Source organism: Vulpes vulpes, chromosome 2 (assembly GCF_048418805.1).
Source record: "Vulpes vulpes isolate BD-2025 chromosome 2, VulVul3, whole genome shotgun sequence".
Classification (NCBI taxonomy): Eukaryota; Metazoa; Chordata; class Mammalia; order Carnivora; family Canidae; genus Vulpes; species Vulpes vulpes.
Genome location: NC_132781.1, coordinates 132,183,351 through 132,209,234, shown reverse-complemented (window position 1 = coordinate 132,209,234; position 25,884 = coordinate 132,183,351). Strand labels below are relative to the sequence as shown.

At 44.3% G+C, this 25,884-nt stretch overlaps 1 long non-coding RNA gene across 2 annotated transcripts in view; it reads right to left on the bottom strand.

Annotated features, from left to right (window-relative positions):
* Positions 1 to 25,884, bottom strand: part of LOC112935468 (uncharacterized) — a 205,160-nt gene that overhangs the window by 152,605 nt on the left and 26,671 nt on the right. The window contains exon 7 of one of the 2 annotated variants that reach the window (XR_003238179.2): positions 11,798 to 12,203. The exons of the other annotated variant lie outside the window; for it this stretch is intronic. This is a non-coding gene — a long non-coding RNA (uncharacterized lncRNA). Of the gene's footprint in view, positions 1 to 11,797; positions 12,204 to 25,884 lie in introns of those variants that run through there. 2 annotated transcript variants of the gene reach the window in all.

Sequence of the window (25,884 nt, the reverse complement as noted above, 5' to 3'; positions counted from 1 at the left end):
TGATGAAGTCCCAATAGTTCATTTTTGCTTTTGTTTCTTTTGCCTTTGTGGATGTATCTTGCAAGAAGTTACTGTGGCCGAGTTCAAAAAGGGTGTTGCCTGTGTTCTCTTCTAGGATTTTGATGGACTCTTGTCTCACATTTAGATCTCTCATCCATTTTGAGTTTATCTTTGTGTATGGTGAAAGAGAGTGGTCCAGTTTCATTCTTCTGCATGTGGATGTCCAATTTTCCCAACACCATTTATTGAAGAGACTGTCTTTCTTCCAATGGATAGTCTTTCCTCCTTTATCGAATATTAGATGACCATACATTTCAGGGTCCACTTCTGGGTTCTCTATTCTGTTCCATTGATCTATGTGTCTATTTTTGTGCCAGTACCACACTGTCTTGATGACCACAGCTTTGTAGTACAACCTGAAATCTGGCATTGTGATGCCCCCAGCTATGGTTTTCTTTTTTAAAATTCCCCTGGCTATTCGGGGTCTTTTCTGATTCCACACAAATCTTAAAATAATTTGTTCTAACTCTCTGAAGAAAGTCCATGATATTTTAATAGGGATTGCATTAAACGTGTAAATTGCCATGGGTAACATTGACATTTTCACAATATTAATTCTGCCAATCCATGAGCATGGAATATTTTTCCATCTCTTTGTGTCTTCCTCAATTTCTTTCAGAAGTGTTCTATAGTTTTTAGGGTATAGATCCTTCACCTCCTTGGTAAGGTTTATTCCTAGGTATCTTATGCTTTTGGGTGCAATTGTAAATGGGATTGACTCCTTAATTTCTCTTTCTTCAGTCTCATTGTTAGTGTATAGAAATGCCATTGATTTCTGGGCATTGATTTTGTATCCTGCCACGCTACCAAATTGCTGTATGAGTTCTAGCAATCTTGGGGTGGAGGCTTTTGGGTTTTCTATGTAGAGTATCATGTCATCGGCGAAGAGGGAGAGTTTGACTTCTTCTTTGCCAATTTGAATGCCTTTAATGTCTTTTTGTTGTCTGATTGCTGAGGCGAGGACTTCCAGAACTATGTTGAACAGCAGTGGTGAGAGTGGACATCCCTGTCTTGTTCCTGATCTTAGGGGAAAGGCTCCCAGTGCTTCCCCATTGAGAATGATATTTGCTGTGGGCTTTTCGTAAATGGCTTTTAAGATGTCGAGGAAAGTTCCCTCTATCCCAACACTCTGAAGTGTTTTGATCAGGAATGGATGCTGTATTTTGTCAAATGCTTTCTCTGCATCCAATGAGAGGATCATATGGTTCTTGGTTTTTCTCTTGCTGATATGATGAATCACATTGATGGTTTTACGAGTGTTGAACCAGCCTTGTGTCCCAGGGATAAATCCTACTTGGTCATGGTGAATAATTTTCTTAATGTGTTGTTGGATCCTATTGGCTAGTATCTTGTTGAGAATTTTTGCATCCATGTTCATCAGGGATATTGGTCTGTAATTCTCCTTTTTGGTGGGGTCTTTGTCTGGTTTCGGAATTAAGGTGATGCTGGCCTCATAGAATGAATTTGGCAGTACTCCATCTCTTTCTATCTTTCCAAACAGCTTTAGTAGAATAGGTATGATTTCTTCTTTAAACGTTTGATAGAATTCCCCTGGGAAGCCATCTGGCCCTGGAGTCTTGTGTCTCGGGAGGTTTTTGATGACTGCTTCAATTTCCTCCCTGGTTATTGGCCTGTTCAGGTTTTCTATTTCTTCCTGCTCCAGTTTTGGTAGTTTGTGGCTTTTCAGGAATGCATCCATTTCTTCTAGATTTCCTAATTTATTGGCATACAGCTGTTCATAATATGTTTTTAGAATCGTTTGTATTTCCTTGGTGTTGGTAGTGATCTCTCCTTTCTCATTCATGATTTTATTAATTTGAGTCTTCTCTCTCTTCTTTTTAATAAGGTTCGCTAATGGTTTATCTATCTTATTAATTCTTTCAAAAAACCAACTCCTGGTTCTGTTGATCTGTTCCACAGTTCTTTTGGTCTCGATATCATTTAGTTCTGCTCGAATTTTAATTAACTGTCTTCTTCTGCTGGGGGTGGGGTCCATTTGTTGCTTTTTCTCTAGTTCCTTTATGTGTAAGGTGAGCTTTTGAATTTGAGTTCTTTCCAGTTTTTGAATGGATGCTTGTATTGCGATGTATTTCCCCCTCAGGACTGCTTTTGCTGCGTCCCAAAGATTTTGAACGGTTGTATCTTCATTCTCATTAGTTTCCATGAATCTTCTCAATTCTTCCTTAATTTCCTGGTTGACCTTTTCATCTTTTAGCAGGATGGTCCTTAACCTCCATGTGTTTGTGGTCCTTCCAAACTTCTTGTTGTGATTAAGTTCTAATTTCAAGGCATTATGGTCTGAGAATATACAGGGGACTATCCCGATCTTTTGGTATCGGTTCAGACCCGATTTGTGACCCAGTATGTGGTCTATTCTGGAGAAAGTTCCATGTGCACTTGAGAAGAATGTGTATTCAGTTGAGTTTGGATGTAAAGTTCTGTAGATATCTGTGAAATCCATCTGGTCCAGTGTATCATTTAAAGCTCTCGTTTCTTTGGATATGTTGTGCTTAGAAGACCTATCTAGTATAGAAAGAGCTAGATTGAAATCACCAAGTATAAGTGTATTATTATCAAAGTATTTCTTCAGTTTGGTTATTAATTGGTTTAAATATTTGGCGGCTCCCACATTTGGGGCATATATATTGAGAATTGTTAAGTCTTCTTGTTGGATAGATCCTTTGAGTATGAGATAGTGTCCCTCTTCATCTCTCACTATAGTCTTCAGGGTAAAGTTTAATTTATCTGATATAAGGATGGCTACCCCTGCTTTCTTTTGAGGACCATTTGAATGGTAAATGGTTCTCCAACCTTTTATTTTCAGGTTGTAGGTGTCCTTCTGTCTAAAATGAGTCTCTTGTAGACAGCAAATAGATGGGTCCTGCTTTTTAATCCAGTCTGAAACCCTGCGCCTTTTGATGGGGTCATTAAGCCCATTCACGTTCAGAGTTACTATTGATAGATATGAGTTTAGTGTCATCATATCTATTCAGTCCTTGTTTTTGTGGATTGTTCCACTGAACTTCTTCTTAAAGGGGAGTTTTAAGAGTCCCCCTTAAAATTTCTTGCAGAGCTGGTTTGGAGGTTACATATTCTTTCAGTTCCTGCCTGTCTTGGAAGCTCTTTATCTCTCCTTCCATTTTGAATGAAAGCCTTGCTGGATAGAGTATTCTTGGTTGCATGTTCTTCTCATTTAGGACCCTGAATATATCCTGCCAGCCCTTTCTGGCCTGCCAGGTCTCTGTGGAGAGGTCTGCTGTTACCCTAATATTCCTCCCCATAAAAGTCAGGGACTTTTTTTCTCTTGCTGCTTTAAGGATCTTCTCCTTATCTTTGGAATTTGCAAGCTTCACTATTAAATGTCGAGGTGTTGATCGGGTTTTGTTGATTTTAGGGGGGGATCTCTCTATTTCCTGGATCTGAATGCCTCTTTCCCTTCCCAGATTCGGAAAGTTTTCAGCTAGGATTTGTTCAAATACATATTCTGGCCCTCTGTCCCTTTCTGCGCCCTCGGGAACCCCAATTAAACGTAGGTTTTTCTTCCTCAGGCTGTCATTTATTTCCCTTAATCTATCCTCATGGTCTTTTAATTGCCTGTCTCTTTTTTCCTCAGTTTCCCTCTTTGCCATCAGCTTGTCTTCTATGTCACTCACTCGTTCTTCCACCTCGTCAAGCCTCGTCGTTAGGACTTCTAGCTTGGATTGTATCTCATTTAATTGATTTTTAATTTCTGCCTGATTGGATCTCAATTCTGCAGTCATGAAGTCTCTTGAGTCCTTTATGGTTTTTTCTAGAGCCACCAGTAGCTGTATAATAGTGCTTCTGAATTGGCTTTCTGACATTGAATTGTAATCCATATTTTGTAACTCTGTGGGAGAGAGGGCTGTTTCTGATTCTTTTTTTTGAGGTGAGGTTTTCCTTCTAGTCATTTTGCTCAGTGCAGAGTGGCCAAAAACAAGTTGTATTGGGAAAAGGAGAAAAAGAGAGAGAAGGAAAGAAAAGAGAAAAAGAAAAAAGAGAAAGAAGAAAAAAAGGGGGGGGGGAAAGAGAAGAAAAAGAAAGAAAGGAGAAAAAAGAAAAAAAAGGGGGGGTGGGGGACGCAATCAGAAATCAAGAAGAAAGAGAGAAAAGAAAAAAAAAAGCACAAAACAAAACAAAACAAAAAAAAAAACAAAACAAAAAAAAACACGGGGGAGTATCTTCCGATTCTGTGTTCTTTAAGTCCCTTGACTTCCCTTGGAACTGTTCCGTGTCGCTGGTCTTCTGGGGGAGGGGCCTGCTGTGCTGATTCTCAGGTGTTAGCACTTGGGGGAGCTGCTCTGCCCCTGCCTGGTGCAGGGCTCAGTGGGGGTTGTTCACCCCGTGAGGCCCCGGGAGGAAGCCACAGTGGCGGGGGCAGCTCTGGGACCCTGAAGTCAGCCCCCGCAGTAGCTCCGGGGCTCTCCGTCTGCAGGGCCTGGAGGCTCCCAGGCGGGGCCGCTGATCTGCTCAGTTCCAGGCAGGAGCGTCCTCGCTGTCCAGGGCCCTCCCGGCCTCTGCCTGTCCTTGGGGAGGCCGGATCCTGGGCTGTGTCCCGGCGCCCTGTGCTCCGGGGCCTGCGCTGTTGGATTCGCGCTCCCGGCGGTGCAGCCTCCTCCGCGGAGCCGCCGCCCGAGCCCCTCCGAGCTGTTCCCGGAGTCGCGCCGCCCCCCTCCCGGCTGAGCTTCTTCCTCCGCCCGAGCCGCCGCTGCCGAGCTGTTCCCGGAGCCGCGCCGCCCCCTCCGCGGAGCCGCCGCCCGAGCCCCTCCGAGCTGTTCCTGCAGCCGCGCCGCCCCCTCCGCGGAGCTTCTTCCTCCGCCCGAGCCGCCGCTGCCGAGCTGTTCCCGGAGCTGCGCCGCCCCCTCCGCGGAGCCGCCGCCCGAGCCCCTCCGAGCTGCTCCGGGTCCCGCCGAGCGCTGCAGCCCTTAGGGAGCTCGGCGCACTCTCCGGGGCGCAGTTCCTCTGTTACTGTCCCAGGGAGCCCGAGGGCATCCCCGCCTTTCTGGGGATCCTGCTCCAATTCCCGGGGAGCCCCTTTCCCCCGGGAAGGTTGGTGCAGCTCCTGCTCCTCCGGGACGGGGCTCTCCTGTCCTGGGGACACTCGCCCCGGCCTCAGCCCGGCTCCTCGGGGCCCCTCCCCCTTGGAGGCCTTTTGTGTCTTTATTTCTTTTTCCCCGTCTTCCTACCTTGATAGAAGCGCGAACTCTTCTCACTGTAGCGTTCCAGCTGGTCTCTCTTTAAATCTCAGGCTGAATTCATAGATTTTCAGGATGATTTGAATGTTTTCTAGGTAATTTGTTGAGGACAAGTGACTTGGAGACCCTACTCTGCCGCCATCTTGCCCCTCCTCCCAGTAACGGTTTCTTTTAAATGCCAGTTACTTAGTAAAAGGGAGAGTAGCTGTAGACGGATTAAAAGATTTATTTTCTTTTGAAATCTGTGGCTTCTTTAAAGTTCAGGGATAAAGGTGCAATTGCCTGTGCCTTACCTGCATCCTTCTAAACAACCAACAAACATGCTCCGGAAGAAATTCAATTCTGCCCTCCATCCCCACCCTCACGGAGTGTAAGTGAAGAGAGGCTTACTCAAATTTAGAGGCGGATTGCCTTGACAAGCTTCTCCAACAGGGAATGAAGCCAGATGGGGATTGAAATAGCTTATGAGCCACCAATCCATGCCCAGTTAATTGTGTTAGCTGTGCTCAGGATACAAGGAAGAAAGAAATTGTGGCTAAGGGAGAGATACTCAGACTCAGGCTCCTACAGCATCCTAAGGATGGATGTCACTGCCTGAATAATCCCACAACTAAAATAAGAGGTTTTAATATTTGGTATTCTCTTTTCAGCCAAATGGAGAGAAAATGGAGACAAAGTCTTACTTTTTTTGCAGGGGCAAGGGGGTAATTAACACTATTTCTAAGCTTTAGGTTAAAAAACTATGGAACCAGAACACTGGATTATTGGCAAAAACACCAAAGGTTAAACACACCAGTGGCTGCAAATGTTTATCAACATGTGTTTCCTACAGTCACCTGAACTAGGAGATAGTCTAAGTGCCTGGGATGCTGGCTGACAGGAGACAGCAGGTGTTACCTGACACGGGGCATTAAATGAAGTCACTCTAATGACTTCTGACCTAACTCAAGTACATAGTAAGGGCAGCATAAGTGGCTGGAGACAAAGAATTTGAGACCTCTGTCCTTTCATTTGTTCCCTTTCTGCCCCTGACCAGACTGCAGCCCTCCATATAAAGCAACCACATTTACTTTTCAGCCTCTCCAGGGAACTGGTTAGAAATACAAATTATTGGCCATGCCTTGAATCTACTGGAACTGAAATTCTGTGTGTGGGGCAATCTGAGTTTGAACAAATTGTCCACATGATTCTGAGGCCTTAAAGATTAAGAATCCCTAGCTCAGGGAATTGTGTCAGTCCCCACCTTTCACCGGGGCTTTGACTTTCCTTTGATGCTTGTCTCTGATGACTTTCTGTGCTGACCGATCACCTGTAGCTGTCCTCAGTGCCTACCTAGCTCCTTTGGATAGATGACACCTTTAGATGGTCAACCTTCCTTTCTCTACGGACTTCTTCATAGGACTGATGAAGGACTTCTTTGTAGCACTGATCTTTGCAGATCCCTATGTGAAAATACATAGGGATCTCTCTCTGATGCCTAACTTATGTGCCATCCTGGCCCTCAGAACACAGGTCCTCCTGCATTTTAGCTAGACCACCATCCACATCTCCAAGGCTGATAAAGTCAGCATGGGCAGCTATAAAAGCAGCTTGATTTGTGATAGGAAAAAAGTAGCCTGAGATCAAACACACCAGATTCAAGTCCTAGCTTTACCATTTACTAAGTACATGAATGTGTGAAGCAACTAACAGGTAATAGTATTTATCTCCAAGTACTATTTTGAAGAATGAATGAAATATTCTATCAGAGCCATGACCTACTTTTATACTATGAAAGGGATAAGGTGGGCTGAGATAGTGTCCCCTCAATCATCAGGATTCCTGCCTAGAACAGCTGGAGCTCTAAGCTTCCAGGTCCAGACAGCCTCATCCATTTAAACCAATGTGCTATTCAAGTTTTACTTGATATATAGGCCATTATGTGAAAATGATGGGAGCCACAGTTCTATATAAGTACCTGTAGAGCTTGTGGCACCCAACAGGGCCTCAATAAATGACAGTAGTGGGCAGCCCGGGTGGCTCAGCAGTCCAGAGCCTGCCTTCATCCCAGGGTGTGATCCTGGAGACCCGGGATTGAGTCCCACGTCAGGCTCCCTGCATGGAGCCTGCTTCTCCCTCTGCCTATGTCTCTGCCTCTCTCTCTCTCTGTCTCTCATGAATAAATAAAATCTTTTAAAAAATGACAGTAGTTGTTCTATCTCTGACTATAATTGAGGACTGCCAAGAGGAATGGTGACAAGTAGTGCAATGGCTTGATAACTAGAAGTCTAAATTCTAAGATGAAAAGGGAGGTAGAATGAAAAGAAAGCAAGCCTGCCTATTTGGTAATGTGTAAGAGTTTATTCTCAGGTCAATTATAAATCCAGTATTATAAACCATGTGTAGATGTCTCTATGACAGAGACAATGGTAAATTGTGGAGGAGATCAAGCTAAAGCTTCCCACATAAGGAATTATCATTTGTGTGTGTGTGTGTGTGTGTGTGTGTGTGTGAGAGAGAGAGAGAGAGAGAGAGAGAGATCAACAATGATATTGATTAGAACTCTGAGGAAAATCCAGCCTCTCCTGAAACAATATCCATCATTTATAGCAGAGCAAACACACTTTCCAAAGACAAAGACAAAGACAAGACATATAAGGGGCCTGTGCAATGTCTAAGGACTCAGCTATGGTTTTGAAATGTGCAGACCACCTGTGTGGAGCTCCAGGTAGTCTAAGTCTAGGGTCAAATCCAAGTCACTGGCAGCACCACAAGATGCACCCACATGCCATCAGCAGGCAGGTGTTTGAGCTAAGGCACAAGAGCAGGTGAGAGCACGAGAGGTGAAGAAGTTACAGGTAACCGTAATGGCAGCCAAAAAAATCCAGGTGAAACTTTGTCTACAATGGATCTGATGAACAATTTCCTTAAAATGACATCTAATATTCAGGCACACACTTCCTGCTCTACAGATGCTATCAAAGTATAAACATAACACAAGAATAATACTTAAGGGATTCAAAACATCACACAAATTGCTTGATGAAAAGTGGCAAAATAGCGTGTTATTATTGTCTGCGTCTTGGCAGAGTTCTTCTTTGGTTGAACATTAGAATAAAATGACATCAGTTGTCACTTAGCAAATGGCCCTCTGCTTTCTAAGCCATCCAACAGATGGCTGAGGTGATAAAGTGCAGCACCAGCTTGATCTTGTTTTTGCTAGCAGCCTCTGCTTGCCACCACGGCAATCATTCAGGGTTCTACCGCCAGCCGACTGCACAACGTGTCGCTGCGCAGTGTCTCTCACACCAGGTCCCATGCATCACAGTTGAGCCACGTAGCTCTGAAGCTAAATTACCCACCTTCTTAGTGTCAGCTCCTTCACTGTTTTTTTCTGCCCAATCATTCCTTGCAACCTTGGCCCCTCCATGTTCCAGCACTAATTTAAAAGCTCCGGGTCCTGGGGTTTCGAAAAAAAAATTCAAGTTTTGCTGTGCAGAGCACACCCCTCATCTTTCTCTCTACTCTCAGATTAAAAGAACATAAAATCTGAGGAGGAGGAAGAATTAAGGACCCCTTGGTTGGCCCATACCTTAATAGAAAGGGAAAGTACACCAATGTGAATGTACAACTGACCACAACTCCCTAGCAACTGGTTGTGTCTTGGCTCTTTCCCTTCCTGTGTGTACAGATGAAAACAGGGGTGGGGGGGGTAGGGGGTGTGAGGGGTGTGGTTTCAGCACAAGGGAGTTTTACAATTAGCTGGGTTAACACTGGCCCTGAATCTTTGGTATATACTTTTGAACAGTTTTCCTCTAAGATATAGATTTTTTGTTAATTTTTATCAAGTTAAATTTTTTCCCCATTCATCTACTAACTATAACTTTCTCCTCATGGTACATCTATATACTAGGTCATGTTGAATAAGAACCAAGAGTTGACTACACTCTAGAGGCCAGGAAAAGTAGTATTCATCCCAAGAAGGGGAAGAAGTGATTGCCTATGAAAGGTGATGCCACATGGACCTGTGGCAATTTCAGTCACCTCCACATAGAAGGAAACATCCCTTGTGTGTTTGTGTCCAGAAAGATAATGCTCAAACATGTGCCTTTCAATTCTGAGTGCTCATGAGTAACTCTGGAATAAGCGTATGTAGTATGCCAGTGTTAGCACACATTTAAGTCATACTGATACATAAAAGATGTGATTCCATTATAGTTTATTTCAGAATTATTACAAGGTCAGGAGTGGAGTGCTAATATAACTGTAACCCACACAGTATGCTCATTAACAGGACCTGTAAGTAAAATGTAATAAGTTAGCTCCTTACATTTCATGCTGAGGGCCAAATATACACAGATCAAGAAGAACAGAAAATCTAGGAAGAATATATTTTAACTTTGGTATATGTGTGAATTTCCTATCCTTTCAAAAACTTTATGATGCAGGGTTTTTTTTTTAATTTTTAATTTTACATTGGGTGGGAATTAAGAGGAGGCAAGTTGTGATGATTTATTTTATGTGTCAATTTGACTGGGCTAAGGGATGCCCATATAGTTGTAAAACATTATTGCTGAGTGTGTCTGTGAGGGTGTTTCTGGAAGAGATTCACATTTGAATCTGTAGGCTGAGTAAAGATCGCCCTCATCAATGTAGGTGGGCATTCAATCTACTAAAGGCCTGAAGAGAACAAAAAGGCAGAGGAAGGATGAATCTGCTTTTTTAAAGATGCTGGCACTCCTAGTTCATAGGCCTTCAGACTTGGACTGTAGGACATCGCCAGCTTTCCTGGGTCTCCAGCTTGCCAATAGCAGATTGCCAGACTTTTTGGCCTCCATAAACATATGAGCCAATTCCTGTAATAAATTCTATTTATCTCCTATTGGTTCTGTTTCTCTGGAGAATCCTACCACCGAAAGGAGATTATTTAATATTTACGGTGTTTTAAAATTCTAAAATTTCTCTAAAAATTCCCAAGTCTGTTCCTGGTGATTGGTTACCAAGAAAAATCCATGAGACCATCAGGATCAAGACAGGGCCTGGTTTCCTGAGTGGGGGTAGGAGGAGAACCTTGGTCTTAGGAACAGGGCAAGAGCCAAGCTGCAAACAGAGCTTGGGATGAAAGCCTAGGGATTAACAGTGAGATGGGCTCATGTGCTACCAAGCTGTGTGTGTGTGTGTGTGTGTGTGTGTGTGTCTGTGTGTGACAGTCCCCACATCTGTCCAGAGGAAGCAGTCTGTTTCACAGCCTGAGATGGGCAGGTCCTTCTTAATGGAGCAGTCAGGGGCTCCAGGAGAGAGTAGGAGGTGTGAGCCACCAAGCTGTGTGTGTGTGAGATCTAGAGTTCCCACATCTGCACAGAGGAAGCAGTCTGTTTCACAGCCTGAGATGGGCAGGTCCTTCTTAATGGAGTAGTCAGAGGCTCCAAAGAGTAAGAGGTGTGAGCCACGAGCTGGGCAGGGTCCCAGGTCCAAGCAGCATCTTTTCCACTGCTGAAAGATGAGGAGCTCATACCAAGGGCCAAGGAGGGATGTGTGTTAAGTACCTGGTGAGGGCCACTGTGGCTGTTGGTTATTAGAGGTTTTTGTCCTTGCTTCTGGATAGACACTTTACTTCGATAGGGTGGAATTAGCCCAGAATTATTAATGGCAATGAAGTACTATGTTCTTTATTGAAAGTTGACTTCTCTGTGCCTGCTGGCCACTGCCATCCAATGTTATAACCAACGAGGAATGGCCAGCGCAGTCAGAATGAGGGAGAAAGATCGGAGGAAAAGGAGAAAAAGGAATTTCTTCCAGAATAAAAACATTCTAAGCACTTCTAAGCCAGACGGTGAAGCACAGGGTCCCAACATCTAATGTTGCAGGTGGTTACCCCACCTTCACACTGAGCAGAGGGAACAGCTTCTGACTGGTCAACAGCATGGACACAGCACCCCAGAGGGGCCTGGGATGCCTGGCTATCTCTGAATTTTTTCTAGCTTGGGTCTTTTAGGGCAGCCAGAAATTGCATTCCCTAGAGACAGCTGCAAAACTCTGCTAAGGATGTGTGATCTCTTTCCTCAGCCCTTTCTTTGGTAGGCTGCACTCCTCTGCCAGGGCACAGTGGGAACATGAGGGGTGGGGAGGCCACTGGCTCTGCAGTCGAAATTCTGCCACTCAGGAAAATGCAGACACAACTCCAGGACAGACATCCACAGACAGGAATGCACCCTATCACACCACATACAGGTGGCACTGCTCAGAACCACAGGCTTAATTCTAAACTTCACAGTTGTGCCATAGCCTATAAAACATTTACATTGTTTTCCTGAATATGTAGTACTTATAGCCTATAAAATATTTACATGGAAACCTTTTTTTCTGAAGAGACTGTATCTCAAATGTTATGTCTACACCACTGCATCATGGGAAGCGGGAGACCTGGGTACTGGTTCTGGCTTTTGACAGCAAGGCTGTGTGACCTTGAGCAAGTCAATTCACTTCCTTGGTTATCTCATGTGTAAAACGAGGGGAATGGACTGTGGTCCCAAACACCCAAGATCTTTTCTTTTTTTTTAAGATTTATTTATTTATTTGTTTGTTTATTTATTTATTTATTCAGAGAGAGCAAGAGAGAGGCAGAGACACAGGCAGAGGGAGAAGCAGGCTCCTTGCTGGAAGCCTGACGTGGGACTCAATTCCAGATCTCCAGGATCGCATCCCAGGCTGCAGGCGGCGCTAAACCGCTGTTCCACCGGGGTTGCCCTCCAAGATCTTTTCCAAATGTAATATTGGCTCACCTCCTCCAGGCAGGGGGCCACAAGACAAGCGGCCCTCAGCCTGCAGCAACCCTTGAGCATTATGCCAGAAATATCCCTGTAACTGTTCCATCACAGCACTGAAAGGAGCACCTTGCAGAATGGAAGGAGAGCATCCCAAGGGGGGACAAGAGTAGAGTCTGATGTCCACCTAAATGGTAAGAAGAAAAGGAAGTTAAGTAAACAAATGAGGCAAACAAGAATACAGGCTTTGGGAAGGGCCCATCTGGGGGTTAGCCTAGCTTTGCTGCTCACTAGTTTGTGATCTTGGGCAATGTGTTTAGACCTGTGAACCTGTTTTCTTACGTGTAATACAAGGAGATTAATACTAAGTATTCCCTGGTGCTCTTCTGAGGATCCCTTCAGTTAGAAATGTAAAGTGCGTTTTACATTTGATAAGGCATATAAGGGCTCAATACACATTAACTATTATTTTTATTATCGATTTATCAAAAAGTCATCTATCAAGAGACTGTGATTCCCCTTTGAGTATCTTCTCAGAGATGCCTATCAAATTCTCCCAGAAGAAACCCTCTGTGGGGGCACCTGGTGGCTCAGTGGTTGATCCCAGTGTCCTGGGTGGCTCAGGTCATGATCCCAGTGTCCTGGGATTGAGTCCCACATCAGGCTCCCCGCAGGGAACGTACTTCTCTCTCTGCCTATGTCTCTGCCTCTCTCTGTGTGTCTCTCATGAATAAATAAATAAAATTGAAAGAAAAGAAAGAAAAAGAAATCAATCCTCTGGATTCCCACCTATTTGTAACTGTGTTATCTTACATACTAATTTTGTTGTAATACAAAATAGATCACAATCACAGAGAAAACAGCAAAAATTTTTGTGGGGTAAGCTATTAGTACATATCATTGAAATATAATATTATTTATTATATATTAATTAACCAATTAACTTGGTTAATTGCAAGCCCTAAGGAAGATGTGAGCCACACAGTAAAGGATGATGCCTTTTCTTTTTTTTTTTTTTAAGATTTTATTTATTTGAGAGAAAGAGAGCGCAAGTCCATGGGGGGTGGAGGGGGTAGAGGGAGAGGGAGAAGCAGACTCCCCACTGAGCAGGGAGCCTGCCATAGGACTGGATCCCAGGACCCTGATATAATGACCTGAGCCAAAGGCACGTGCTTAACTGACTGAGCCATCCAGGCACCCCAACGATGTCTTTTAATGTTAGGGCATCTTCTCCTGATTTGCCTGGGACAGTCCTAATTTATGCTTCTTGTCCTTGAGTTATTATTTCAAGCATACCTTTTTATTCTCAGAAGCACCTCGGTTTAGACAATAAATTATATAGTTGCCCTATTTAAATTAATTGAATGCTGGGTTGATGGTTGTCTCCATAAAGAGTTATTTGGGAGCAGTGTTTTCATGAAGAAGTCAAATCAGGCATACATGATTTTAACTTCAGACATTTCCTGTGATACCAAATTCTATATGAATGTGGCCGATGAGAGACTTGAAGCTACCCAAGATGGCCACTGAGAGGTTCCTACAGGGATAGAGGTCTCAAGTCTGTCCAAAGTCTTTTTTTTTTTTTTTTTTTTTTTAAGATTTTACTTATTCACGAGAGACACAGAGAAAGAGGCAGAGACATAGACAGAGGGAGAAGCAGGCTCCTTGCAGGAAGCCTGATGTGGGACTCAATTCCGGGACCCTCGGATCATGACCTGAGCTGAACACAGATGCTCAACCACTGAGACACCAAGATGGCCCTGTCCAAAGTCTTAAAATCACACTGCAACTCCAATTTGAGGAAAAGGACTACAAAAACTCTTACCAGTATTACTGGTAACATGGTTACATTGGGGTTACCCCCATCTCATCGGGGTCTTTGAGACTCAGAGAAGGTCAGTGTGGCTGGAAATCACTGAGCAAGGGCAGAACCTGGCATAGCTGAGGGGGGACAGATGGACAGAACCCAATAGTGTGTAGTGCAGAATGAAACTTTTTGTTCCAGGGGAAACAATGCCACTAACGAGTGTTGAGGGGAGAAAAGGCAGGATACAAGTTATGCCTCCTGTTGATCTGATTTACTTTATAATTTACTCCCCTGCTGTGCGGAAGAGGAATTGAGTTGGGGGGTAGGATAAAAGTCCAAGTAGAGAGGCCAGTGAAGATGGACAGATTCAGGACACATTTTTTCAAGTTCATTCTATAGAATTTGTAGGTTGGGTGGTGAGAGTGTAGGGAAGTGGAGAATCAAGACTGACCTCACAGTTTTGTCTCCACAGGCTGGTGAGGAGACAGGGAGGTGCAAAGTCACTGGGGGACCCAGAAATGAAGACTTCTGATTTGAAAATGTTAAAACTATTACAATTGAGATGTTTCTTCCCGTGAAGAACATCAGAAGAGTAGTTGGATATAAAAACATGGTTTCTGAGAGGTATAAGATGCAGTTATATATTTGGTACTACTATATCCATGGAATTGAAGTCTGGAAATGATGAGAGCATGTTGAGTAAGAGGACAGAGAGAAAAAGCAAGCAAGATAAAGAAAGAAAGAGGGAAGGAGGTGGAGCTCTGAGGAATATCAACAGGTGGAATAGGAAGTGGAAACAGCAGGAGAAGGAAAAGAGCCACTGAGGTAAACCAAGAGGCAGCAGTGTGACAAAAGCCGAGAAGGAAGTGTTCCAGGTAAAAGGAAGTGGTCAAATTAGTTGAACAGTCCCAACAGACTGAGAATGGAGAAGTGTCCACTGGAGCTGGTCACATGGAAGGAGACGGTCCAAGACTTGAAAGGAGCAGCTGCACCACTGCCTTCGTCTGTGAATATGGTATTTGGGGGTATATTGCTCTGCACAGATACCCTTGTATTCACGAAGATTGAACATTTAAGAGAATGCCTTGAAAACTGATGATCCATTCTTAAGTTCACAAAGGCCTCAGCCCCGAATCCTGCTGGGACCTTAGCCGCAGGCCCCTGAAGGGGTGGTAGGGCCTGGAAGGAGTGGGGGCCTGGAGAGGCAGGGCATTCCGTGCCTTCGCAGACTGCAGTTTACATGGGGCGGGTTGATACACCACAGAATATCCAGAAATGTTTATGGATTGATTTAAAGAGAGAAAGAAAGGATACCCTACAGTTTCAGTTCCTTCTCCAATCACTTTCTGAGAGGCAAAGTAAAATGAGCCTCAAATGCCCAACAGAGGTTTCATATGTTTCTTTCAAAAATAATTCATGAAATGATTTCATCCTCTCAATTATTCTGAATAAAGCAGGGATGTTACGGTATTACTATCCTAGTTTTAGAGTTCCAGAAAGCCAGGCTGAAAGGCTAAGCAAATTGGGCAGAACCAAATCGTTCTTGGGGCAAGACAGGAGTCCTGTCCCACCCTCCTGCACCCTCCCTGATCCTCCCCTTTGGCCAAGTCCCAAATGTTGGTCTACAGACTGCTCCAGAGGAAAGAACTTCAAGATTCGTGACCCTCAGGCTATACCAGCTACCAGAGCAATGGCCAGGAGGAAGGTCATTTTGTGTTTTTCTCTTCTCAATTCTTTCTCCCTTTCCTTGGGTAAACTTTCATTTGCTCCATTTCCTGTTTTGGCCATTCCCTGGCATAGAGGCTGGGGAACCAGGGAGGTATTGGGACCCCTCCTCCACCCCCTTTCTCATGCCTTTTACTTCTGTGAATGGTTCATTGTCAAAGGGCAAAAGGAACATGGCAAAGGTAAATGGATGGCTTATTAGGTTGGAGACAGGGAGGCAGGGACTGCACACAGGGCAGGCCATTATGTAGGAGGTGGTGAGGGCTGTGCACGTATGATTTAATTTTCAGCAAGAGTCTTAATATCATATTCATGTACGGGGCTGATAACCTTTCTCTTAAATCTTTTGAATGATTAAGATCAGGTGGCCATAAGTACACAGTGTAGTCATTATTCCCAAACCGGAGCCTGAACAGACACATACACAGTTCACACAGTTGTCCAAACCTTACTAAGGGACCTTCAAGCACTGAGCCACGCCTGCCGGGCTGGGGCCCCTAGCGATGTGACATCACCACCCAGGGGCTTGTGTTGTGCACATGACTGGGCCAGCAGGATTTCAGAAGCTAAAAGGACAGAAATCTTGAGAGGATTTCTAGTCATTGTCCTCGATGGATCATTTAAAAATATCCCTCTCAAAAAAAAAAAAAAAATCCCTCTCAGAGTAGGACATTCTTTTTTTTTTTTTAAGATTTTTAAAAAAAAATTTATTCATGAGACACACACACACACACACACACACACACACACACACGGGGGAGGGGGTGCGGGCAGAGACACAGGTAGAGGGAGAAACAGGCTCCATGCTGGGGACCCAACGTGGACTTGATCCTAGGTCTCTAGGATCACATCCTGGGCTAAAGGTGGCAATAAACCGCTGAGCCACCCAGGCTGCCCATCAGAGCAGGACATTCTGAACCTACCTTCCTTGTTCACTCACTCTCCTGCTTCCAAAATGCTCCGTGACCACAGTCACAAAGAGATGGCTTTACAAAAATTCCTTACAATGGTACTTTAATTAAAACAAAATCCTTCTATGTTCTGTAGCATTTAAAAGCTTCATTGTGACAAATATTTGCAGAAATAAAGCATTGCTTTGTGTTCCTTTACAACACAGGGAAAGCTAGCCACACTTCCAGAGCAGTGTGGGATGCTCAAGAGAGAGGGCCCCTTCAACACACTATGTAAATTTAGGAAAACAACATGCACCTCAGTATAGTTCTAGTGATTCAATACAAATAAACAAACAAATGTTGGGAAAGACTTTGATTCCTGTGCCTGAAGGAGGATCCCCGACTTTACTTGTAGGGATGCGGGGGTGGGGTTGGGCATGCACATGTGCATGCATGTGTGTGTGTGCCAAGGTGCCTGCAGGATGACAGAAGGACAAACAATGAAATCTGAATGCTCCAAGGAAATTAGCACTTCAGCTTTTTGTTGTTGTTATTTCCTAAGACCCAAGAACTTCCCCCGTCAGGAATTAGTTATTATCATGGTAAAACGGGGCTATATGTCCATTAAATTGTGCATAAAGAAGTGTAGTGGCAGAGAAATAACATGCAGGACTGAGAGTCAGGCTGGAGGAACTAAATGCTGGTAATGGAGTCCTGCTGGCCTGTGCTTCAGAGCATCCAGCTCTGGCACTCTTCTGGGCTACCACTCTGTAGGGAAAGCAATCCACAGGGCCAATGGCACATGCCCTTCCAGAGCTTGCATCTCCTTTCCGGGTCCTGTTCTGGGTATCCAGAGAAGCCTCACAATCACATCCTGAAGCCTAAACTGCTGGGCCACTAGGAAGGTGTGTTTGACAAGGGAGGGGCACAGACTTGTTTGCTGACCTGACTTGTGACATTTCCGTGTCCAGTCTTAGAGTATGTGAGCCTCCCCTAGGTCTTGAGGCCCTGAGACCACCCTGTGAGGAGAGGGCCTGGCTGGGGGTATTTGAGTCCTACGGTCGTCGCCAGTGGTTATGTTATCTCGGACAAAACCATTTTCTCTCTGGGTCTTACATCCTTCATTGCTCAATCTGGGTCAGGGTGAGATTGGAGCAGGTGAGCACTAAGTGCTTTGAAAGATAAACATCTCTAAGAAAGGTGGGACATTTAAAAATAGTCTCCTCTACTTGGTGACCCATGGGGCTGTCATGTCAGAAGGAGAGGCCTCCAGTTCCATGTAGTCTGCATATTCATGGTTTCTGAGTTTAAGTGACATGTAAGGGTTTATAATTCTGTTATATGTGTCAAATGCATTAATCTTCAAATATCAGATTTGCACACAATTGTAGGGTGTTGCACTAATTAATTTATTTGTGCATAGAGTTACAGCCTTCTGAAGTTCATAAGCTTATGCAAGCAAGAATTCAAGTGCTTTCAGTAACCCAGCCCAGACTATAGCACCATAACCCAGAATTCACAACTATCAATATTCATCAACAATTAAACTCTGTACCAGGTAGTACAGTTAATGAATGAATTCTTACAAGTCCTCTTCAAGACAAATTCAAGACCAGTAGGTGCCCTGCAAGCCAAGCATGTGGTGAATTCTGAGGCCAGTATCACAGAAGTCACCCCAACAAGCACTTCCTTTTTCCACTGCAAGGTCAGCCCCGCTCAGGCCTGCTCCTGCCCCCTTTACTCACAAATAATTAGCTGGCAGTAAGATAGGTGCCTACCAAAATGCTGAAGGATAATCACATGGTTTGCTTCCTCTGCCTTTTACAGATAAGCAGCCTAAATATCAAACCTCTTTCTATTACTAAGTGTCTGGTGCCCACAAAGGTGGTCATCCTGGGGTGGCTGAGGGTTGCCTGCCTCCTTGGTTCACCACCATCCTTCCCAACATTGAGAAATAGCCTCAGCTTATCTCCCTTGTTGCACAGGCAGGTGAGTCAGAGCAGCAGGATGTGGCCTAGGGAGCCCTGGTGGTGCTCTCCTCTCTCTCTCTGCCTTGCTTTGCCTTGCAAACAGGTTCAATAGCCCAGAGCAGCAGAATCCAATAAAAATGTGCTTCAACTCCCTTACCCTGAAATGGGCAATATATCACAATTCCAAGGAAAAACATGATTTCTGTTTCATGTAACCTAAAAATGACCTAGTTTAATAGTGACATTTGCTAAAATAGGTGTACTTTGTATTTTGTAGGAGGAAGTTTACATTTTCTTACTGGTTTGGTACTGGCAACCTGAACTATTTTGTGGGGATGTTTCTCAAATTCCAAGTCAGTTTCCTAGGATGCCCTAAGCAAACCTGTCCTGTGCCCACTGGAGCATGTTTGGGGTCTGATCACTTTAAGAGTGTGTCCTTCAGCAGAGCTAGTCTCAAGAGGAAATGGGGTGCCCAGGGTCCCCAGGAGCTCTGCCCCAGCCTGACATGAACCAAGGTGGCATCAGGGGCTCCCAGCCCAATGTAGGTGTTGCTGGTCCCTGGGGCACCTGGTGAGGGACCCCAAGCCTGGCTGCAGGGGATGCACCAGGGTGGGCTGGCTCCCATTTGGGGCTGTCACCAGGAGGCAGCCATTCAGGTGCTCAGCATGTCCTGAGCACACTGCCATCAATCCAGGGCACACACCAGTGGGAAAGGGGAGGTATGTGCCCTGGATTGATGGCAGTCCTGTGAGCGCTTGCTTGCTCCACTGCCCTTCCGGGTGGCACTTCTGTGTGTCTGACCTTCCTCTCTGCCTGCAACTGAGGTTCCTCTGGGTGTGGCTGAGGCACTGAGTTTTGTAAAATTTTATTAAATAAAATGGCCTGGATTAAAAATAAACACAAACCATACTTCTAGCCTCAAGCTTGAGCCACAAATATAATTTTTTAATTTTTTAGTGGCCATGTTAAACAAGTAAAAACAACAGGTAAAATAAAACTTAATTCCAGCTATCCAAAATATTATTCCCACTTGTAATCAATATAAAAATTATTAAGGGGACACTTTACATTGTCTTTGTCTCTTTTTTTTTTCCCTCCCCACACTCAGCCTTCTAAATCTGGTGTCTGTCCTATATGTGCAGCACATCTCATCTGGGACTAGCAACATCTGAAGTGCTCATCAGCCACATGTGGCTAGTGGCTGTCAGGGTGGACAGTGGAGGAGCAGAGGCCTCACCTTCCCTGATGGTGGCTACCCACTGCAGGAGGCTGAAGAAAGGAGGCAGGAGGGAGCAGGTTCTCAAATGACTGCACTGCCTGCTTGCCTGTTTCTCTTTGCAGTAATATGAATAACCATCCCATCCAGTATACCTACTTCTGTAATTAATCAGCATTTATATAGTAATTTATGTTTGCAAGTGTTTTATTGATACAGTTGCCAGTATATTTATCTGCTTGCATGTTATACTTTCATGTGTGCCTACCTGTGCTAATTACTGCTATAATTATTGAAGGTATTTAAGAACACAGCTCACAGTTACCTTCAAGAACCCCAGCAACCATTTTAATAGCAGTTATAAATTCTATCTTCTACCTCCAAGTTCTGTCTATTTCACCAAGAATTTTTACACCTCCACTCCAAATCCTCCAAGTTCGTGGTCGGCCTCAGAGTGAAAAATGCATTTAAAAGCAATCTCATCTTTTCCCCTTTGTCAGCTTAAATTTCACATGAACGAGATAGAAATTTAATGACGTATCTTGCAGCAGCAACAGCAGCCTCCATACCCAGCATTTCAACATGAAAAGGCTAATAACGAATAATGACCACTACCATCAAACGATGCCTTCTCTAATACCAAATGGCATTTCCTACTCTCCATTCAAAACTACTTTCTGACCAACAGTAGAGCTCATGAGCAGGAGGAAGCAAGAGCACAGGCAGGCAGAGGCTGGTGCCCTGCACTCTGGTTACTCAGGTTCCTGGCACCCCTCTCCCCTGGCCTGCCCCCACCATCCACTGGGTCTCTGAAGACTCCAGTTTTTCAAGGGAAGAAGCAGTGTGGGCCAGCTAAGGAGACTGGTGGAAGACAGGCAAATAGAAGAGAGAAAGCTTGTATAAGCAGTTCCGTGGTACAAGGAACACAGGATGGTGCTGTGGTTGGGAAATTTGAAAGACCATTCCACCTTCCTGGTGCCCCTCCTCGCCCCCTCCCTCCCTTCCCCCAAATCAATGAGGGGGAGAAATTACAGTGCTCCAATTCATTCCGTGGTTCTGCTGCTCTCAGTGATTGGAAATGCCAGCGAGGGGAATGATATACATCATGTGATGAAAGGAGAGTACGAAAATATTCACCAACAGCTATGAAATGCAGCTGCCTCCGTAGCAGAACCAGGCGGCTCTTGAATAGAACACAGCAACACCACCCAAGAGACTGAAGGCCAACTCTGCTCCGAAGCAATTTTGTGAGCCCAATATTGGGGATTAGAGACAAATAGGGAGAGATCTTATGCCACAAATCACTGCATACCCAATGCTGTTGCTACCTACTCTGGGTCTCCCCTGGGGCAAATCATTAAGCTTCTTTCTGTCTCTCCTTAAAATGGGAGCTAAATTGGCAACTTACCACAAAGGAGTGTTTTCTTAATTACTTGCGTACAAATTGCTTGATATTACTGAATGAAAGGTATCAAGGAGAAGGCAAGCTATTACCATGATTATTTTTGTTCTAATATAAAGCAGTAGGCCAAAGCCTTTTCTATCTTTTGGATTATGTTTCAGTTCAGTGATACTTCAGGGAATGGCCTCCTAAGGCTCTGACCACCATTAGTACAAGCAGCATTTCAAAGACTCATCCAGAGAGCCCTGCGTCCCCAGGCCAGACTTGATTGATGTAGAAGTGCAGTGGAAGTCAAGAGCAGTTTGGGAGTGGGAGTGAGGGCATGAGTGGTGGCCTCATCCTGGGCAGCCACGACATGAAAATATTCGTCTTTGTAACCCACCGCTTCCTCTCCCCATGCATGTCTGACTCCGACTTGGTTGTAAGGGCCAGCCTGGTGGGGCTGAGGGCAGACTGATTACTGTCAGAAGCATACTCTGACACCCACTCGCTCTGAGGCACAGACCTGATCACAGGCTTCATAAATAAATATGGGTTGACACAGCATTTCCTTGCTAGAAAAGATGAGAGACATCTTTTCTGTGTATTATCTCTAACGGCATGAAGAAGGAGGGATGTGGGAGGGAACTTACGAGACAAATGCAAGAACTATAGTTTCCTGGAAATCTTACCAGAGCCAGGGGCTTGTCCCTTTACCAGCAGTCTTGCCTGAGGGCCACTACCAGAGTGAGTACCACTCATTCAATGGGTGATTGTCTAGGATCAGTCTCTGAGTCATACCTGCCTGTCACTTTGTAGAGATAGTGATTGCCCTGATTTACTACTGCATCCTTGAATCATGCTGTGATTGGGTCTTCAGTAGGAATGTAGGGCAAAGAGAAAGTGACACGTAGAGTAATTATGCTAAAAAAAAAGAAATTGGGTGGCATTAGAATAAGGGTTTGGAGCGGCTGCTATAGAATTCTTTTGATTAAAACATTTGCTCTTTTGGAGAGAATACTATAGGATGCTTCTGAATGAGACAAGTTCTATAGACCAACTGGATGGGAGAAGTCTATCACTTGCTGGATCTGTTACAGAGTTGTTTGTCCATTTTACTAAAAAACTTTCTTATGAATTTTAGTATATTATTTTTGCTATTACTGTGTTAATGATAGTGACAGGAGAAAGTTTAAATCCCTTTTAGCTTCTCTCTATGTAGAAAAACTATTTCTCCTCCCATATGCAATTTTCTGTCCATTCATTAATTTTTCTGCTGCTTTCCTAAGTTTATTTACTGCCTTCTAAATATGTATCTTAATTTATACTCCTAGTCTCATGGGGAGCTGATAAAATGTAAAATTTTATATAATAGCAGGGGCAGCCATAGATATTTTAATATCCAGGGCCGCTTCTGAATCCTAATTTTGCAGATGGCGTGAAGTTCATTTTATAGCAGCTATTGAAAACTAATAAATGCCAACCACATCACTCACCATTGTCAATAATCCACCAGATTGTGTGCCCAGGGATGCTGGGAACCAGAACCAGCTCCCAGCCCTTCCCTAACCAGCCTCCAGCTGCAGACCCCATAGATGCCTTGCCTTATCAGCTGCCACAATTCTATTCAGGTCAGCAATGAGGGGAGTCTTTTTGAACTTCTCATCTGCTAGTGGAGAGATACTCTCAAGAAGGTAATTGCTGCACAGAGCATGCAGGGAGGGAGGTGCGCCAGCCCCTCCCCACGTATTCTATTTGCACTCCTCAAATGCAAGAGATGAGCAATGGGGGAGCAAAAGAAGGGAAGTGGCAATGAGGCTACTACTACTACATATGGCGGAGGCTAGCTGGGACGTTAAAAACAGAGTATCTGTGTGTGTGGTACATAGCTCCCCTCTGGAAAATTCATATATTGAAGTCCTAACTGCCAACATGATGGTATTTGGAGATGGAGTCTTTGGGAGGCAATTAGGTTTGAAGAGTCATGAGGGTGGAGCCCCCCCCATCATGGGATTAGTGCACCTTCTAAGAAGAGATTCAAGCCAGCTCTGTTTCCCACTGAAGGCAGACAGGGAAGGGCCTGTGAGCACATAGCAAGGTGGCCCTCTCTAAACCCGGAAGAGGAACTTCACCACAACTCAACCATGCTGGCACAGTGATTGTGGACTGCCAGCTTTCAAAATGGTGAGAAAAATCATTGTCCATGTTGAAGCCCCCAGTCTCAGGTATTTTGTTATGCCAGCCTGAGCTGATGAGACTTTAGGATTTTTTCCTTTTCAATAAATGGAATAATATTATTCTTTTCAATAATAAGGAAAAACAAAAGCACATAGGATGGGAGAATAGCAAGGAGCTCAGAAACTGAGTGCATGTCTCACTTATCCCTCCATTTTTTGTTTTACCAAATAGCGATCAAGTCCTTACTGTGTTCCAGGCACTAGGCAATTATACATATTAATATGTAGATACATTTTTAAAAAAATTATACATGTCTATATTAACTTATATTTAGTTAGTAGTTATCTGGGGATTCCCAATCTCTGCTCTCAAGGAACTTACAGTCCAGAAGAGGCTGTTGTAATAGCTGTGAGTCTACTAGTAGGCAGTGCCCTGGAAGAGTGGGAGCAGGAAGAAAGAGAAAGGATTTTCAGCCTCTAAGACGTTAGGAAAGGAGAGAGGCATCCAGAAGGACCATGGGGGGAGTTGCCAGGGCAACTGGACACTGTGTGTAGCAGGTGGCTGACTGGCCTCTTAGTCCTGAGGAGTCACTTAGAGTCCGTCAAAGCAGTGGCCAAATCCCTCCTTTTCTCCTCTGCTCCTTATAGAGCTGGTTGTTCTCTGGTAAAATCTCTTTGCTTTTTCCTTTTAAAGCTAGCTGCCCTGCTGTTTTCTTGAACTGGATTTCATCTGGATGCAAAAGGAGCATGAGGGTAATCTGCTTTTAGGCAGTCCCAGGAGATGGTCTGCTAACGGCTGGGGAGAGCCACACATCAAGTCAGTTTGATGAAATGTGTTAGTTCAGAGAAGTCAGAAAACATCTGGTCCCAGAGCAGCCTGAATGCAAAGAGCAAGTAAATGGTCCTATCAAGTTTTGTTTTCAGATTCACCCACGTTCCCCGGGTGTGAGTTACAGAAGAGGAAGCCCACATGCAAGAGCTCTGTGTGTGGTACCCCTGGCCTTAAGTAGTCTGAGTTTTTTAAGATGAAATGTTAGACACATCTATCATAATTTTTCCATTGTGAAGCTCTCTTATACCCAGAAGCAAACTCAAACTGACCTTCTGTAACATTTAATCTTTCTGTGGTCTGACTTCCTTTCCTCCCTCTTTCTCTCTTTTGGATTTATGTAAAGAGATGTGAAATAAATGAATCAAAATATACAAAAACACATGCCACTGTGCTTGACAGGGAAGAGGTCATTTTCTTCAGTGACGCCCACTAAAGCTTTCATTCCAGACAGGGCTCGCTACAGTGTGGGAGACCCCTGATGTTACCAGGAGCACAGGAGGATGTGGTGTGGAACCACCACCAAAGCTGGCTGGAAGAATTCCCCAACAAGTCATGCACTAAAGCTCTCTAGAAAGCGTTTGGCCTGAGTTAGGGCAAGGACAGGAGCCAGATGCCTAGTGGAAAAAATTGTTTTGTGGAAAGAACTACAAGGTGTTAGACCTGAAAGGGACAAGAAAGATCCTCTGGTTCCACCACCTCAGTACACAGGAATGGAAAATGAGTTCTAGAAGGGGTAGGTGATTTGCTCAAACTCATGACAATTAGTTCTAGGTGTAGCTAGGATAAGAATCCAGAACAGAATGAAGTTAGGAGTCATTAATATTCTGGATCTCCTGGGATGCTTGGAGGGCTCAGTGGTTGCGTGTCTTCCTTCAGCTCAGAGTGTGACCCCAGAGGCTTGGGATGGAGTCCCACATCGGGCTCCCTGCATGGAGCCTGCTTCTCTCTCTGCCTGTGTCTCTGCCTCTCTCTCTGTCTCTTGTGAATAAATAAATAAAATCCTAAAAAGAATTTAAAAAAATGTCTGGATCTCCAGTAAAGCATTCAAATAGTGCCTGTTTATAGTTAGCTGCAAAATTCTGACCATTTCCCTCTGCTTAGAGCCACTTAAAAAGGTGGTGTCTAACTGATCTAAGTATCTTTCACCACTTTACTTGGAGGATCAAATAAGATGATGGTCTTGCTGGTATATGGTCATCTGGTTCCTCAGCCATCATGCAACCATCATGCTATGGATTTGGTAGGAAAATATATGAGCAAGAACTTGAGGATATTTGCCTGGTGGCCCAGGTTAAGCGGGGTGGGGTCTTGACATAGCTCAGTAGACAGTCCAAAAAGGCTGCCTAGAAATGCAGGAGTTATTTAGGAATAGTTAGTGCTAGGCCTATGGTTTTAATATAACGGAATACATGTTTATAAATATATAATACAAAGAGTACATCAAAGTACACAGAGTAAATAGAATATTTAAAAATTATGTACAGAACATGAGAGACTCCTAACTCTGGGAAACGAACTAGGGGTGGGGAAAGGGGAGGTGGGCGGGGGGTGGGGGTGACTGGGTGACGGGCACTGAAGGGGGCACTTGATGGGATGAGCACTGGGTGTTATTCTATATGTTGGCAAATTGAACACCAATAAATAAATTTACAAAAAAAAAAGAGAATTATGTACAGATAATGTCTTCTTATGTATTTTAGTTTTTGAGAGAGCATGTATACTTGAATTAGCCTAAATTAAATGCACAGAGGACACCACCTGACCGCAATATTACTTATATTTAAGGTAGGTTAAGATTAAAACCAACACACATGGGACCCTCTGTTACCAACAGAACAAATTCTATGGTATGTACATTCGGCGAATA